This window comes from Microcebus murinus, chromosome 15 (assembly GCF_040939455.1).
Source record: "Microcebus murinus isolate Inina chromosome 15, M.murinus_Inina_mat1.0, whole genome shotgun sequence".
NCBI classification, from domain to species: Eukaryota; Metazoa; Chordata; class Mammalia; order Primates; family Cheirogaleidae; genus Microcebus; species Microcebus murinus.
In genome coordinates, this window is record NC_134118.1 from 77,524,153 (window position 1) to 77,541,084 (window position 16,932).

At 64.1% G+C, this 16,932-nt stretch overlaps 5 non-coding genes across 5 annotated transcripts; all 5 read left to right on the plus strand.

Moving 5' to 3' along the window:
• Positions 1–1,893: 1,893 nt before the first annotated feature.
• On the plus strand, positions 1,894–2,012 carry LOC142876442 (5S ribosomal RNA). Its single transcript, XR_012923343.1, has one exon. It is a non-coding gene; the product is annotated as a 5S ribosomal RNA (ribosomal RNA).
• Positions 2,013–5,535: 3,523 nt separating this feature from the next.
• Positions 5,536–5,654, plus strand: LOC142876443 (5S ribosomal RNA). The gene has a single exon (XR_012923344.1). It is a non-coding gene; the product is annotated as a 5S ribosomal RNA (ribosomal RNA).
• Positions 5,655–9,181: 3,527 nt separating this feature from the next.
• Positions 9,182–9,300, plus strand: LOC142876444 (5S ribosomal RNA). The gene has a single exon (XR_012923345.1). It is a non-coding gene; the product is annotated as a 5S ribosomal RNA (ribosomal RNA).
• A 3,524-nt stretch (positions 9,301–12,824) lies between these two features.
• LOC142876445 (5S ribosomal RNA) lies at positions 12,825–12,943 on the plus strand. The gene has a single exon (XR_012923346.1). It is a non-coding gene; the product is annotated as a 5S ribosomal RNA (ribosomal RNA).
• Positions 12,944–16,461: 3,518 nt separating this feature from the next.
• Positions 16,462–16,580, plus strand: LOC142876446 (5S ribosomal RNA). Its single transcript, XR_012923347.1, has one exon. It is a non-coding gene; the product is annotated as a 5S ribosomal RNA (ribosomal RNA).
• Positions 16,581–16,932: the final 352 nt, after the last annotated feature.

A 16,932-nucleotide genomic window follows, 5' to 3' on the forward strand; every position in this document is an offset into this window, starting at 1 on the left:
GGCTGGCTGGACGACGCGGTCTGCTGGGCAGGGGGGGGGGTTTGGAGGAGCAACTGATGCCCTTTGCACTTTGGGTAGCAAGTGTCTGAGGTGTCTCTGAGCCCTGCGCCATGTCGGGGGTGGGGGGTGGGAGGTCGGTGGGGGTGGAGGAGCAGGAGGAGGAGGAGGAGGAGGTGGGAAGGGCCGTGGCCTGCAGTCGTCTTCCCGGGGTGGCTTCTTCCACAGGCTGCTTGGCCTGGGCTCCCTGCACCTGGGCCTTTGGAGGACTGGCCCTGTGCTTGCCAACGCTTCCCCTGCAGGGACCCAGAGCTGGGAGGTTGCATCTCTCAGCCCTGGGTCGGGCAGAGCCCCAGCGGGCCATGCCCACAACCTCTCTCAGCACGGGTCCCCCAGAAGGCTCCTTTGGGACCAGGATTCTCTTGCGGGTGACTCTTTAAGGTCTGGCCCCTGGATGGAGGGGCACCAGGAGTAGAGGAGCAGGAAGGGGAAGGGGGTGGCCATGCGAGGGGACACTTTCAGGCCAAGTCCCAGCTTCAGCCTGATCCTCCTGGGAACCCCGGGGTGTACGTCACACCTCCTGGTTGTCCCGCTCTGAGACAAGGAGCCGGGCTTCGCATTCCCCCAGCAGCCAGTCGTGGGCTGAGGACACCTGGGGCGTTGGGAACTCCCTGGCTTCTCCTTGGCTTAACATCTGGAGCTGCTTGTGAATCGTGCCGCCACACACACACCCGAGTGCAGGTGTCTTCTGCACAGACTGCGGGCCTCGCTCTTCTGAATGCCGCTAGCTCGCCACCCACCCACGGGTGAACCTGGTCAGGGTACTTTCTCTCGGGGGCAGACTCTGATCCTGGCGGGCTACCGGTGTTTCTGTTTGCTCGTTTCTTTCTTCCATTTCGGGAAAGGCTTCCTTACTGGGTGTGGAAATCTCCTATGCCTTTCCTCGCCTATTCTGTCAGCTTTAAAATTCTCTTTCAGTTGCCACCCTCACAGATGGATTAGGAAACTCTTTCCGGTGCACTCATTAGTGAAATGACCTCAATGAAGCTGGAATCCAATATCTAATGGCCGATTTTTAGCGAGTCCACACGCCAGGGTGGTCGGGGTCCAATGCAGCCCCGGCCAGGCCCAGGCCCCGGCCCCTTGGACTGGGCCACAGGAGGACACAGAGGAGGGTCCCGGCCCCCCCGGTCGCGTTGCCGGCAGTTCTCCAAGGGCTTGGGCGTTTTCCAGAGGTAGGAGATGGAGGGGACTGATTTCTTCAGCGCCCCACAAACCACGCCACCCCACCCATGGGACACATCCCTAGAGAGAGAGAGAGACGCCCCATACACTCGCTCCCCTCCCCCATGCGCTGTGCCCCAGCCCGGGGCCCGGGGGAATAGGCGGCAGCCCACCCACAGGGTGGGGGGCCCAGCTGAAAGGGGTTGTCGGGGAGGGCGGCCCCTGCCTGGGGTCAAAGGGCGGGCGATCCGCGCGTGCGCAATCGGCGGCGGCGGCGGCGGCGGCGGCGGCGGCGGCGGCGGCGGCGGGGGCGGCCACGAGCTGGGGGTGGGGGGCGGGTAGGTGAAGGAGGCCAGGCGAGGAGAGGAAGGGGGCTGGAAGGTCTCCACCTTGGCGAGTCCAGCCGTGGAGGCGCATCTTGTGTGAGTGTGAGTGTGTGTGTGTGTGTGTGTGTGTGTATAGAGAGACAGCCCCCCACCCCGGCCCACCGCTCCCTGCCCGCCCCGCCCCGCCTGTCACCCCCGTCCCTCGGAGCCCGCCGGACCCGGCCGGTGAACTCAACAGGCCCGGCCCGGCGCGGGTCAGCGCCGGTGCGGGGCCTGGGGCGGGAGGAGGCGGCGGGGAAGCGCAGAGAGGCTCGGCTTCTTGAGCGGGGCAGGGGCGCCCTCCGCCGTCTAGGGCCACACCACCCTGAACGCGCCCGACCTCGTCTGGTCTCGGAAGCTAAGCAGGGTCGGGCCTGGTTAGTACTTGGATGGGAGACCGCCTGGGAATACCGGGTGCCGTAGGCTTCTTCTTTTTTTTTTTTTTTGTTTTGCCTCTTGTTCTGTCCCCTCTCTGGGAGCGAGGCGGCGGCCCGGGGTGGGGGTCACCCCCACCCTCAGCGCCCGCCGCGGTGCCTGGCGCCCCAGCCCGCACCGTGGGGCCTCCTCTTGTCCCAAGCCGCGACACCGCCGTCACGCGGCAGCATGCGTGGCTTCTGGACTGTCAGGTCTCAGACCAAAGGTCTGCTCTGTGGGAACCGACACGCTGGAGGAAACCTTGAGAGTCTGAGAGGGGAGGGAGTTCCAGAAGAAGGCCAGGATGTCATTTGGAGGGAGTATGTGACCAGAACTCGTCCCGTTGCTTTTGGGGTTCTATGGGCTACACGTAGGAATCTTTGGTGGTGGCACCTGATGTTGGGGGATCCGGAGTCGCACCCAGACCTGCTCCACAGGCCTCCTTTTACTTTTCTCTTCGGATTCATTATTTTTAAAAAGTGTCTCTTATCTCTATGATTGCATTTTCTTTTCTCTCTCTTTTCAAGCAGATGATGGGAGTCCAAGTATTAAGGTGACATGTGTTGCCCGTGCCCCCCTCCCCCCTGTGTTCTTATTCATTTACCTCTGATGTCGTTCCAGCGTATTGTGGGGGTACCAATGTTAAGGTCGGGTACGTTGCCCTCTCCCAGCCTCCCCCCTCGGGTCAGAGCCTCAAGTGCGCCCATGCCCCAGTCGGTGCGCACCCACCCCATTCCTAATGGAGGTGTATGCCCATCCCCTCCCCCCACCCGCCCGACACCCACCCGATGAAGGTGATTCCTCTGTGTCCACTTAGGTGTCCATCGGTTCGTACCCATTTGCTGGTGAGCGCGAGCACGTGGTGCTCGTGTGTCCATTCTTGGGCTACCTGGCTTACTGGAACGGGTTCCAGCTCTGGCCAGGAGAACCACGAGAGGTGCCCTCTCACCGCTGCTCCTCCTAGCTGAATAGCACTCCGTGGTGTCCACGCGCCACATTTCATTTACGCACTCGTGGGTCGATGGGCACTCGGGTCGCTTCCAGGTCTTTGCGATTGTGACTTGTGCCCTGACTCTAACCCTAACCCTTACCCAGCCCGTCTCCTCCTCGGCCCCTGCCTGACTGACTCCTTCCCGCCCGGCCTGTCACCTGTCACCGTCCTCTGCCCCTGCCTGACACGCTCCTCCCCGCCCGGGCCGTCACCGTCCTCGGCCCCTGCCTGACGGGGCTCCTCCGTCGCCTGGGCCTTCCAAGGGCTTGGTGTGGACGCTGGTTCCAGGACGCCCTCCCAGGAACCCGGTAGCAGGGCGGCCGCAGCGTCTCGCGCCACCCAACCGTCCGCCGGCCGGCGGCCGTCGCTAAGTGGCCTGCGGGGGACGTGCCCCCACTGTGGGGCGGGCGCCCAGCCTGGTGTCTTCTCCGAGGCCCCGTGGCTGCTTTCACCACCCCCGCAAGGGGAGAGCCGCGGAGGTGGGGACCGCCTCCTCGTGGGGACGTACACCCAGCTCTCCACGTCGGATTCCGGGGCTCTCTGTCCTGCCAGAAGGCCCAGCTGGCCTGCGGGTCCTTAGAGTGGCAAAAACATCCGAAAACTGAGATTGAGGGTCCGGTGGTTGTCTGCACTTTTGTGCTGGGCACCCCAGGGAGGCCCGGGGGCTGGCTGGACGACGCGGTCTGCTGGGCAGGGGGGGGGGTTTGGAGGAGCAACTGATGCCCTTTGCACTTTGGGTAGCAAGTGTCTGAGGTGTCTCTGAGCCCTGCGCCATGTCGGGGGTGGGGGGTGGGAGGTCGGTGGGGGTGGAGGAGCAGGAGGAGGAGGAGGAGGAGGTGGGAAGGGCCGTGGCCTGCAGTCGTCTTCCCGGGGTGGCTTCTTCCACAGGCTGCTTGGCCTGGGCTCCCTGCACCTGGGCCTTTGGAGGACTGGCCCTGTGCTTGCCAACGCTTCCCCTGCAGGGACCCAGAGCTGGGAGGTTGCATCTCTCAGCCCTGGGTCGGGCAGAGCCCCAGCGGGCCATGCCCACAACCTCTCTCAGCACGGGTCCCCCAGAAGGCTCCTTTGGGACCAGGATTCTCTTGCGGGTGACTCTTTAAGGTCTGGCCCCTGGATGGAGGGGCACCAGGAGTAGAGGAGCAGGAAGGGGAAGGGGGTGGCCATGCGAGGGGACACTTTCAGGCCAAGTCCCAGCTTCAGCCTGATCCTCCTGGGAACCCCGGGGTGTACGTCACACCTCCTGGTTGTCCCGCTCTGAGACAAGGAGCCGGGCTTCGCATTCCCCCAGCAGCCAGTCGTGGGCTGAGGACACCTGGGGCGTTGGGAACTCCCTGGCTTCTCCTTGGCTTAACATCTGGAGCTGCTTGTGAATCGTGCCGCCACACACACACCCGAGTGCAGGTGTCTTCTGCACAGACTGCGGGCCTCGCTCTTCTGAATGCCGCTAGCTCGCCACCCACCCACGGGTGAACCTGGTCAGGGTACTTTCTCTCGGGGGCAGACTCTGATCCTGGCGGGCTACCGGTGTTTCTGTTTGCTCGTTTCTTTCTTCCATTTCGGGAAAGGCTTCCTTACTGGGTGTGGAAATCTCCTATGCCTTTCCTCGCCTATTCTGTCAGCTTTAAAATTCTCTTTCAGTTGCCACCCTCACAGATGGATTAGGAAACTCTTTCCGGTGCACTCATTAGTGAAATGACCTCAATGAAGCTGGAATCCAATATCTAATGGCCGATTTTTAGCGAGTCCACACGCCAGGGTGGTCGGGGTCCAATGCAGCCCCGGCCAGGCCCAGGCCCCGGCCCCTTGGACTGGGCCACAGGAGGACACAGAGGAGGGTCCCGGCCCCCCCGGTCGCGTTGCCGGCAGTTCTCCAAGGGCTTGGGCGTTTTCCAGAGGTAGGAGATGGAGGGGACTGATTTCTTCAGCGCCCCACAAACCACGCCACCCCACCCATGGGACACATCCCTAGAGAGAGAGAGAGACGCCCCATACACTCGCTCCCCTCCCCCATGCGCTGTGCCCCAGCCCGGGGCCCGGGGGAATAGGCGGCAGCCCACCCACAGGGTGGGGGGCCCAGCTGAAAGGGGTTGTCGGGGAGGGCGGCCCCTGCCTGGGGTCAAAGGGCGGGCGATCCGCGCGTGCGCAATCGGCGGCGGCGGCGGCGGCGGCGGCGGCGGCGGGGGCGGCCACGAGCTGGGGGTGGGGGGCGGGTAGGTGAAGGAGGCCAGGCGAGGAGAGGAAGGGGGCTGGAAGGTCTCCACCTTGGCGAGTCCAGCCGTGGAGGCGCATCTTGTGTGAGTGTGAGTGTGTGTGTGTGTGTGTGTGTGTGTATAGAGAGACAGCCCCCCACCCCGGCCCACCGCTCCCTGCCCGCCCCGCCCCGCCTGTCACCCCCGTCCCTCGGAGCCCGCCGGACCCGGCCGGTGAACTCAACAGGCCCGGCCCGGCGCGGGTCAGCGCCGGTGCGGGGCCTGGGGCGGGAGGAGGCGGCGGGGAAGCGCAGAGAGGCTCGGCTTCTTGAGCGGGGCAGGGGCGCCCTCCGCCGTCTAGGGCCACACCACCCTGAACGCGCCCGACCTCGTCTGGTCTCGGAAGCTAAGCAGGGTCGGGCCTGGTTAGTACTTGGATGGGAGACCGCCTGGGAATACCGGGTGCCGTAGGCTTCTTCTTTTTTTTTTTTTTTGTTTTGCCTCTTGTTCTGTCCCCTCTCTGGGAGCGAGGCGGCGGCCCGGGGTGGGGGTCACCCCCACCCTCAGCGCCCGCCGCGGTGCCTGGCGCCCCAGCCCGCACCGTGGGGCCTCCTCTTGTCCCAAGCCGCGACACCGCCGTCACGCGGCAGCATGCGTGGCTTCTGGACTGTCAGGTCTCAGACCAAAGGTCTGCTCTGTGGGAACCGACACGCTGGAGGAAACCTTGAGAGTCTGAGAGGGGAGGGAGTTCCAGAAGAAGGCCAGGATGTCATTTGGAGGGAGTATGTGACCAGAACTCGTCCCGTTGCTTTTGGGGTTCTATGGGCTACACGTAGGAATCTTTGGTGGTGGCACCTGATGTTGGGGGATCCGGAGTCGCACCCAGACCTGCTCCACAGGCCTCCTTTTACTTTTCTCTTCGGATTCATTATTTTTAAAAAGTGTCTCTTATCTCTATGATTGCATTTTCTTTTCTCTCTCTTTTCAAGCAGATGATGGGAGTCCAAGTATTAAGGTGACATGTGTTGCCCGTGCCCCCCTCCCCCCTGTGTTCTTATTCATTTACCTCTGATGTCGTTCCAGCGTATTGTGGGGGTACCAATGTTAAGGTCGGGTACGTTGCCCTCTCCCAGCCTCCCCCCTCGGGTCAGAGCCTCAAGTGCGCCCATGCCCCAGTCGGTGCGCACCCACCCCATTCCTAATGGAGGTGTATGCCCATCCCCTCCCCCCACCCGCCCGACACCCACCCGATGAAGGTGATTCCTCTGTGTCCACTTAGGTGTCCATCGGTTCGTACCCATTTGCTGGTGAGCGCGAGCACGTGGTGCTCGTGTGTCCATTCTTGGGCTACCTGGCTTACTGGAACGGGTTCCAGCTCTGGCCAGGAGAACCACGAGAGGTGCCCTCTCACCGCTGCTCCTCCTAGCTGAATAGCACTCCGTGGTGTCCACGCGCCACATTTCATTTACGCACTCGTGGGTCGATGGGCACTCGGGTCGCTTCCAGGTCTTTGCGATTGTGACTTGTGCCCTGACTCTAACCCTAACCCTTACCCAGCCCGTCTCCTCCTCGGCCCCTGCCTGACTGACTCCTTCCCGCCCGGCCTGTCACCTGTCACCGTCCTCTGCCCCTGCCTGACACGCTCCTCCCCGCCCGGGCCGTCACCGTCCTCGGCCCCTGCCTGACGGGGCTCCTCCGTCGCCTGGGCCTTCCAAGGGCTTGGTGTGGACGCTGGTTCCAGGACGCCCTCCCAGGAACCCGGTAGCAGGGCGGCCGCAGCGTCTCGCGCCACCCAACCGTCCGCCGGCCGGCGGCCGTCGCTAAGTGGCCTGCGGGGGACGTGCCCCCACTGTGGGGCGGGCGCCCAGCCTGGTGTCTTCTCCGAGGCCCCGTGGCTGCTTTCACCCCCCCCCGCAAGGGGAGAGCCGCGGAGGTGGGGACCGCCTCCTCGTGGGGACGTACACCCAGCTCTCCACGTCGGATTCCGGGGCTCTCTGTCCTGCCAGAAGGCCCAGCTGGCCTGCGGGTCCTTAGAGTGGCAAAAACATCCGAAAACTGAGATTGAGGGTCCGGTGGTTGTCTGCACTTTTGTGCTGGGCACCCCAGGGAGGCCCGGGGGCTGGCTGGACGACGCGGTCTGCTGGGCAGGGGGGGGGGTTTGGAGGAGCAACTGATGCCCTTTGCACTTTGGGTAGCAAGTGTCTGAGGTGTCTCTGAGCCCTGCGCCATGTCGGGGGTGGGGGGTGGGAGGTCGGTGGGGGTGGAGGAGCAGGAGGAGGAGGAGGAGGAGGTGGGAAGGGCCGTGGCCTGCAGTCGTCTTCCCGGGGTGGCTTCTTCCACAGGCTGCTTGGCCTGGGCTCCCTGCACCTGGGCCTTTGGAGGACTGGCCCTGTGCTTGCCAACGCTTCCCCTGCAGGGACCCAGAGCTGGGAGGTTGCATCTCTCAGCCCTGGGTCGGGCAGAGCCCCAGCGGGCCATGCCCACAACCTCTCTCAGCACGGGTCCCCCAGAAGGCTCCTTTGGGACCAGGATTCTCTTGCGGGTGACTCTTTAAGGTCTGGCCCCTGGATGGAGGGGCACCAGGAGTAGAGGAGCAGGAAGGGGAAGGGGGTGGCCATGCGAGGGGACACTTTCAGGCCAAGTCCCAGCTTCAGCCTGATCCTCCTGGGAACCCCGGGGTGTACGTCACACCTCCTGGTTGTCCCGCTCTGAGACAAGGAGCCGGGCTTCGCATTCCCCCAGCAGCCAGTCGTGGGCTGAGGACACCTGGGGCGTTGGGAACTCCCTGGCTTCTCCTTGGCTTAACATCTGGAGCTGCTTGTGAATCGTGCCGCCACACACACACCCGAGTGCAGGTGTCTTCTGCACAGACTGCGGGCCTCGCTCTTCTGAATGCCGCTAGCTCGCCACCCACCCACGGGTGAACCTGGTCAGGGTACTTTCTCTCGGGGGCAGACTCTGATCCTGGCGGGCTACCGGTGTTTCTGTTTGCTCGTTTCTTTCTTCCATTTCGGGAAAGGCTTCCTTACTGGGTGTGGAAATCTCCTATGCCTTTCCTCGCCTATTCTGTCAGCTTTAAAATTCTCTTTCAGTTGCCACCCTCACAGATGGATTAGGAAACTCTTTCCGGTGCACTCATTAGTGAAATGACCTCAATGAAGCTGGAATCCAATATCTAATGGCCGATTTTTAGCGAGTCCACACGCCAGGGTGGTCGGGGTCCAATGCAGCCCCGGCCAGGCCCAGGCCCCGGCCCCTTGGACTGGGCCACAGGAGGACACAGAGGAGGGTCCCGGCCCCCCCGGTCGCGTTGCCGGCAGTTCTCCAAGGGCTTGGGCGTTTTCCAGAGGTAGGAGATGGAGGGGACTGATTTCTTCAGCGCCCCACAAACCACGCCACCCCACCCATGGGACACATCCCTAGAGAGAGAGAGAGACGCCCCATACACTCGCTCCCCTCCCCCATGCGCTGTGCCCCAGCCCGGGGCCCGGGGGAATAGGCGGCAGCCCACCCACAGGGTGGGGGGCCCAGCTGAAAGGGGTTGTCGGGGAGGGCGGCCCCTGCCTGGGGTCAAAGGGCGGGCGATCCGCGCGTGCGCAATCGGCGGCGGCGGCGGCGGCGGCGGCGGCGGCGGCGGGGGCGGCCACGAGCTGGGGGTGGGGGGCGGGTAGGTGAAGGAGGCCAGGCGAGGAGAGGAAGGGGGCTGGAAGGTCTCCACCTTGGCGAGTCCAGCCGTGGAGGCGCATCTTGTGTGAGTGTGAGTGTGTGTGTGTGTGTGTGTGTGTGTATAGAGAGACAGCCCCCCACCCCGGCCCACCGCTCCCTGCCCGCCCCGCCCCGCCTGTCACCCCCGTCCCTCGGAGCCCGCCGGACCCGGCCGGTGAACTCAACAGGCCCGGCCCGGCGCGGGTCAGCGCCGGTGCGGGGCCTGGGGCGGGAGGAGGCGGCGGGGAAGCGCAGAGAGGCTCGGCTTCTTGAGCGGGGCAGGGGCGCCCTCCGCCGTCTAGGGCCACACCACCCTGAACGCGCCCGACCTCGTCTGGTCTCGGAAGCTAAGCAGGGTCGGGCCTGGTTAGTACTTGGATGGGAGACCGCCTGGGAATACCGGGTGCCGTAGGCTTCTTCTTTTTTTTTTTTTTTGTTTTGCCTCTTGTTCTGTCCCCTCTCTGGGAGCGAGGCGGCGGCCCGGGGTGGGGGTCACCCCCACCCTCAGCGCCCGCCGCGGTGCCTGGCGCCCCAGCCCGCACCGTGGGGCCTCCTCTTGTCCCAAGCCGCGACACCGCCGTCACGCGGCAGCATGCGTGGCTTCTGGACTGTCAGGTCTCAGACCAAAGGTCTGCTCTGTGGGAACCGACACGCTGGAGGAAACCTTGAGAGTCTGAGAGGGGAGGGAGTTCCAGAAGAAGGCCAGGATGTCATTTGGAGGGAGTATGTGACCAGAACTCGTCCCGTTGCTTTTGGGGTTCTATGGGCTACACGTAGGAATCTTTGGTGGTGGCACCTGATGTTGGGGGATCCGGAGTCGCACCCAGACCTGCTCCACAGGCCTCCTTTTACTTTTCTCTTCGGATTCATTATTTTTAAAAAGTGTCTCTTATCTCTATGATTGCATTTTCTTTTCTCTCTCTTTTCAAGCAGATGATGGGAGTCCAAGTATTAAGGTGACATGTGTTGCCCGTGCCCCCCTCCCCCCTGTGTTCTTATTCATTTACCTCTGATGTCGTTCCAGCGTATTGTGGGGGTACCAATGTTAAGGTCGGGTACGTTGCCCTCTCCCAGCCTCCCCCCTCGGGTCAGAGCCTCAAGTGCGCCCATGCCCCAGTCGGTGCGCACCCACCCCATTCCTAATGGAGGTGTATGCCCATCCCCTCCCCCCACCCGCCCGACACCCACCCGATGAAGGTGATTCCTCTGTGTCCACTTAGGTGTCCATCGGTTCGTACCCATTTGCTGGTGAGCGCGAGCACGTGGTGCTCGTGTGTCCATTCTTGGGCTACCTGGCTTACTGGAACGGGTTCCAGCTCTGGCCAGGAGAACCACGAGAGGTGCCCTCTCACCGCTGCTCCTCCTAGCTGAATAGCACTCCGTGGTGTCCACGCGCCACATTTCATTTACGCACTCGTGGGTCGATGGGCACTCGGGTCGCTTCCAGGTCTTTGCGATTGTGACTTGTGCCCTGACTCTAACCCTAACCCTTACCCAGCCCGTCTCCTCCTCGGCCCCTGCCTGACTGACTCCTTCCCGCCCGGCCTGTCACCTGTCACCGTCCTCTGCCCCTGCCTGACACGCTCCTCCCCGCCCGGGCCGTCACCGTCCTCGGCCCCTGCCTGACGGGGCTCCTCCGTCGCCTGGGCCTTCCAAGGGCTTGGTGTGGACGCTGGTTCCAGGACGCCCTCCCAGGAACCCGGTAGCAGGGCGGCCGCAGCGTCTCGCGCCACCCAACCGTCCGCCGGCCGGCGGCCGTCGCTAAGTGGCCTGCGGGGGACGTGCCCCCACTGTGGGGCGGGCGCCCAGCCTGGTGTCTTCTCCGAGGCCCCGTGGCTGCTTTCACCCCCCCCCGCAAGGGGAGAGCCGCGGAGGTGGGGACCGCCTCCTCGTGGGGACGTACACCCAGCTCTCCACGTCGGATTCCGGGGCTCTCTGTCCTGCCAGAAGGCCCAGCTGGCCTGCGGGTCCTTAGAGTGGCAAAAACATCCGAAAACTGAGATTGAGGGTCCGGTGGTTGTCTGCACTTTTGTGCTGGGCACCCCAGGGAGGCCCGGGGGCTGGCTGGACGACGCGGTCTGCTGGGCAGGGGGGGGGGTTTGGAGGAGCAACTGATGCCCTTTGCACTTTGGGTAGCAAGTGTCTGAGGTGTCTCTGAGCCCTGCGCCATGTCGGGGGTGGGGGGTGGGAGGTCGGTGGGGGTGGAGGAGCAGGAGGAGGAGGAGGAGGAGGTGGGAAGGGCCGTGGCCTGCAGTCGTCTTCCCGGGGTGGCTTCTTCCACAGGCTGCTTGGCCTGGGCTCCCTGCACCTGGGCCTTTGGAGGACTGGCCCTGTGCTTGCCAACGCTTCCCCTGCAGGGACCCAGAGCTGGGAGGTTGCATCTCTCAGCCCTGGGTCGGGCAGAGCCCCAGCGGGCCATGCCCACAACCTCTCTCAGCACGGGTCCCCCAGAAGGCTCCTTTGGGACCAGGATTCTCTTGCGGGTGACTCTTTAAGGTCTGGCCCCTGGATGGAGGGGCACCAGGAGTAGAGGAGCAGGAAGGGGAAGGGGGTGGCCATGCGAGGGGACACTTTCAGGCCAAGTCCCAGCTTCAGCCTGATCCTCCTGGGAACCCCGGGGTGTACGTCACACCTCCTGGTTGTCCCGCTCTGAGACAAGGAGCCGGGCTTCGCATTCCCCCAGCAGCCAGTCGTGGGCTGAGGACACCTGGGGCGTTGGGAACTCCCTGGCTTCTCCTTGGCTTAACATCTGGAGCTGCTTGTGAATCGTGCCGCCACACACACACCCGAGTGCAGGTGTCTTCTGCACAGACTGCGGGCCTCGCTCTTCTGAATGCCGCTAGCTCGCCACCCACCCACGGGTGAACCTGGTCAGGGTACTTTCTCTCGGGGGCAGACTCTGATCCTGGCGGGCTACCGGTGTTTCTGTTTGCTCGTTTCTTTCTTCCATTTCGGGAAAGGCTTCCTTACTGGGTGTGGAAATCTCCTATGCCTTTCCTCGCCTATTCTGTCAGCTTTAAAATTCTCTTTCAGTTGCCACCCTCACAGATGGATTAGGAAACTCTTTCCGGTGCACTCATTAGTGAAATGACCTCAATGAAGCTGGAATCCAATATCTAATGGCCGATTTTTAGCGAGTCCACACGCCAGGGTGGTCGGGGTCCAATGCAGCCCCGGCCAGGCCCAGGCCCCGGCCCCTTGGACTGGGCCACAGGAGGACGCAGAGGAGGGTCCCGGCCCCCCCGGTCGCGTTGCCGGCAGTTCTCCAAGGGCTTGGGCGTTTTCCAGAGGTAGGAGATGGAGGGGACTGATTTCTTCAGCGCCCCACAAACCACGCCACCCCACCCATGGGACACATCCCTAGAGAGAGAGAGAGACGCCCCATACACTCGCTCCCCTCCCCCATGCGCTGTGCCCCAGCCCGGGGCCCGGGGGAATAGGCGGCAGCCCACCCACAGGGTGGGGGGCCCAGCTGAAAGGGGTTGTCGGGGAGGGCGGCCCCTGCCTGGGGTCAAAGGGCGGGCGATCCGCGCGTGCGCAATCGGCGGCGGCGGCGGCGGCGGCGGCGGCGGCGGGGGCGGCCACGAGCTGGGGGTGGGGGGCGGGTAGGTGAAGGAGGCCAGGCGAGGAGAGGAAGGGGGCTGGAAGGTCTCCACCTTGGCGAGTCCAGCCGTGGAGGCGCATCTTGTGTGAGTGTGAGTGTGTGTGTGTGTGTGTGTGTGTGTATAGAGAGACAGCCCCCCACCCCGGCCCACCGCTCCCTGCCCGCCCCGCCCCGCCTGTCACCCCCGTCCCTCGGAGCCCGCCGGACCCGGCCGGTGAACTCAACAGGCCCGGCCCGGCGCGGGTCAGCGCCGGTGCGGGGCCTGGGGCGGGAGGAGGCGGCGGGGAAGCGCAGAGAGGCTCGGCTTCTTGAGCGGGGCAGGGGCGCCCTCCGCCGTCTAGGGCCACACCACCCTGAACGCGCCCGACCTCGTCTGGTCTCGGAAGCTAAGCAGGGTCGGGCCTGGTTAGTACTTGGATGGGAGACCGCCTGGGAATACCGGGTGCCGTAGGCTTCTTCTTTTTTTTTTTTTTTGTTTTGCCTCTTGTTCTGTCCCCTCTCTGGGAGCGAGGCGGCGGCCCGGGGTGGGGGTCACCCCCACCCTCAGCGCCCGCCGCGGTGCCTGGCGCCCCAGCCCGCACCGTGGGGCCTCCTCTTGTCCCAAGCCGCGACACCGCCGTCACGCGGCAGCATGCGTGGCTTCTGGACTGTCAGGTCTCAGACCAAAGGTCTGCTCTGTGGGAACCGACACGCTGGAGGAAACCTTGAGAGTCTGAGAGGGGAGGGAGTTCCAGAAGAAGGCCAGGATGTCATTTGGAGGGAGTATGTGACCAGAACTCGTCCCGTTGCTTTTGGGGTTCTATGGGCTACACGTAGGAATCTTTGGTGGTGGCACCTGATGTTGGGGGATCCGGAGTCGCACCCAGACCTGCTCCACAGGCCTCCTTTTACTTTTCTCTTCGGATTCATTATTTTTAAAAAGTGTCTCTTATCTCTATGATTGCATTTTCTTTTCTCTCTCTTTTCAAGCAGATGATGGGAGTCCAAGTATTAAGGTGACATGTGTTGCCCGTGCCCCCCTCCCCCCTGTGTTCTTATTCATTTACCTCTGATGTCGTTCCAGCGTATTGTGGGGGTACCAATGTTAAGGTCGGGTACGTTGCCCTCTCCCAGCCTCCCCCCTCGGGTCAGAGCCTCAAGTGCGCCCATGCCCCAGTCGGTGCGCACCCACCCCATTCCTAATGGAGGTGTATGCCCATCCCCTCCCCCCACCCGCCCGACACCCACCCGATGAAGGTGATTCCTCTGTGTCCACTTAGGTGTCCATCGGTTCGTACCCATTTGCTGGTGAGCGCGAGCACGTGGTGCTCGTGTGTCCATTCTTGGGCTACCTGGCTTACTGGAACGGGTTCCAGCTCTGGCCAGGAGAACCACGAGAGGTGCCCTCTCACCGCTGCTCCTCCTAGCTGAATAGCACTCCGTGGTGTCCACGCGCCACATTTCATTTACGCACTCGTGGGTCGATGGGCACTCGGGTCGCTTCCAGGTCTTTGCGATTGTGACTTGTGCCCTGACTCTAACCCTAACCCTTACCCAGCCCGTCTCCTCCTCGGCCCCTGCCTGACTGACTCCTTCCCGCCCGGCCTGTCACCTGTCACCGTCCTCTGCCCCTGCCTGACACGCTCCTCCCCGCCCGGGCCGTCACCGTCCTCGGCCCCTGCCTGACGGGGCTCCTCCGTCGCCTGGGCCTTCCAAGGGCTTGGTGTGGACGCTGGTTCCAGGACGCCCTCCCAGGAACCCGGTAGCAGGGCGGCCGCAGCGTCTCGCGCCACCCAACCGTCCGCCGGCCGGCGGCCGTCGCTAAGTGGCCTGCGGGGGACGTGCCCCCACTGTGGGGCGGGCGCCCAGCCTGGTGTCTTCTCCGAGGCCCCGTGGCTGCTTTCACCCCCCCCCGCAAGGGGAGAGCCGCGGAGGTGGGGACCGCCTCCTCGTGGGGACGTACACCCAGCTCTCCACGTCGGATTCCGGGGCTCTCTGTCCTGCCAGAAGGCCCAGCTGGCCTGCGGGTCCTTAGAGTGGCAAAAACATCCGAAAACTGAGATTGAGGGTCCGGTGGTTGTCTGCACTTTTGTGCTGGGCACCCCAGGGAGGCCCGGGGGCTGGCTGGACGACGCGGTCTGCTGGGCAGGGGGGGGGGTTTGGAGGAGCAACTGATGCCCTTTGCACTTTGGGTAGCAAGTGTCTGAGGTGTCTCTGAGCCCTGCGCCATGTCGGGGGTGGGGGGTGGGAGGTCGGTGGGGGTGGAGGAGCAGGAGGAGGAGGAGGAGGAGGTGGGAAGGGCCGTGGCCTGCAGTCGTCTTCCCGGGGTGGCTTCTTCCACAGGCTGCTTGGCCTGGGCTCCCTGCACCTGGGCCTTTGGAGGACTGGCCCTGTGCTTGCCAACGCTTCCCCTGCAGGGACCCAGAGCTGGGAGGTTGCATCTCTCAGCCCTGGGTCGGGCAGAGCCCCAGCGGGCCATGCCCACAACCTCTCTCAGCACGGGTCCCCCAGAAGGCTCCTTTGGGACCAGGATTCTCTTGCGGGTGACTCTTTAAGGTCTGGCCCCTGGATGGAGGGGCACCAGGAGTAGAGGAGCAGGAAGGGGAAGGGGGTGGCCATGCGAGGGGACACTTTCAGGCCAAGTCCCAGCTTCAGCCTGATCCTCCTGGGAACCCCGGGGTGTACGTCACACCTCCTGGTTGTCCCGCTCTGAGACAAGGAGCCGGGCTTCGCATTCCCCCAGCAGCCAGTCGTGGGCTGAGGACACCTGGGGCGTTGGGAACTCCCTGGCTTCTCCTTGGCTTAACATCTGGAGCTGCTTGTGAATCGTGCCGCCACACACACACCCGAGTGCAGGTGTCTTCTGCACAGACTGCGGGCCTCGCTCTTCTGAATGCCGCTAGCTCGCCACCCACCCACGGGTGAACCTGGTCAGGGTACTTTCTCTCGGGGGCAGACTCTGATCCTGGCGGGCTACCGGTGTTTCTGTTTGCTCGTTTCTTTCTTCCATTTCGGGAAAGGCTTCCTTACTGGGTGTGGAAATCTCCTATGCCTTTCCTCGCCTATTCTGTCAGCTTTAAAATTCTCTTTCAGTTGCCACCCTCACAGATGGATTAGGAAACTCTTTCCGGTGCACTCATTAGTGAAATGACCTCAATGAAGCTGGAATCCAATATCTAATGGCCGATTTTTAGCGAGTCCACACGCCAGGGTGGTCGGGGTCCAATGCAGCCCCGGCCAGGCCCAGGCCCCGGCCCCTTGGACTGGGCCACAGGAGGACACAGAGGAGGGTCCCGGCCCCCCCGGTCGCGTTGCCGGCAGTTCTCCAAGGGCTTGGGCGTTTTCCAGAGGTAGGAGATGGAGGGGACTGATTTCTTCAGCGCCCCACAAACCACGCCACCCCACCCATGGGACACATCCCTAGAGAGAGAGAGAGACGCCCCATACACTCGCTCCCCTCCCCCATGCGCTGTGCCCCAGCCCGGGGCCCGGGGGAATAGGCGGCAGCCCACCCACAGGGTGGGGGGCCCAGCTGAAAGGGGTTGTCGGGGAGGGCGGCCCCTGCCTGGGGTCAAAGGGCGGGCGATCCGCGCGTGCGCAATCGGCGGCGGCGGCGGCGGCGGCGGCGGGGGCGGCCACGAGCTGGGGGTGGGGGGCGGGTAGGTGAAGGAGGCCAGGCGAGGAGAGGAAGGGGGCTGGAAGGTCTCCACCTTGGCGAGTCCAGCCGTGGAGGCGCATCTTGTGTGAGTGTGAGTGTGTGTGTGTGTGTGTGTGTGTGTATAGAGAGACAGCCCCCCACCCCGGCCCACCGCTCCCTGCCCGCCCCGCCCCGCCTGTCACCCCCGTCCCTCGGAGCCCGCCGGACCCGGCCGGTGAACTCAACAGGCCCGGCCCGGCGCGGGTCAGCGCCGGTGCGGGGCCTGGGGCGGGAGGAGGCGGCGGGGAAGCGCAGAGAGGCTCGGCTTCTTGAGCGGGGCAGGGGCGCCCTCCGCCGTCTAGGGCCACACCACCCTGAACGCGCCCGACCTCGTCTGGTCTCGGAAGCTAAGCAGGGTCGGGCCTGGTTAGTACTTGGATGGGAGACCGCCTGGGAATACCGGGTGCCGTAGGCTTCTTCTTTTTTTTTTTTTTTGTTTTGCCTCTTGTTCTGTCCCCTCTCTGGGAGCGAGGCGGCGGCCCGGGGTGGGGGTCACCCCCACCCTCAGCGCCCGCCGCGGTGCCTGGCGCCCCAGCCCGCACCGTGGGGCCTCCTCTTGTCCCAAGCCGCGACACCGCCGTCACGCGGCAGCATGCGTGGCTTCTGGACTGTCAGGTCTCAGACCAAAGGTCTGCTCTGTGGGAACCGACACGCTGGAGGAAACCTTGAGAGTCTGAGAGGGGAGGGAGTTCCAGAAGAAGGCCAGGATGTCATTTGGAGGGAGTATGTGACCAGAACTCGTCCCGTTGCTTTTGGGGTTCTATGGG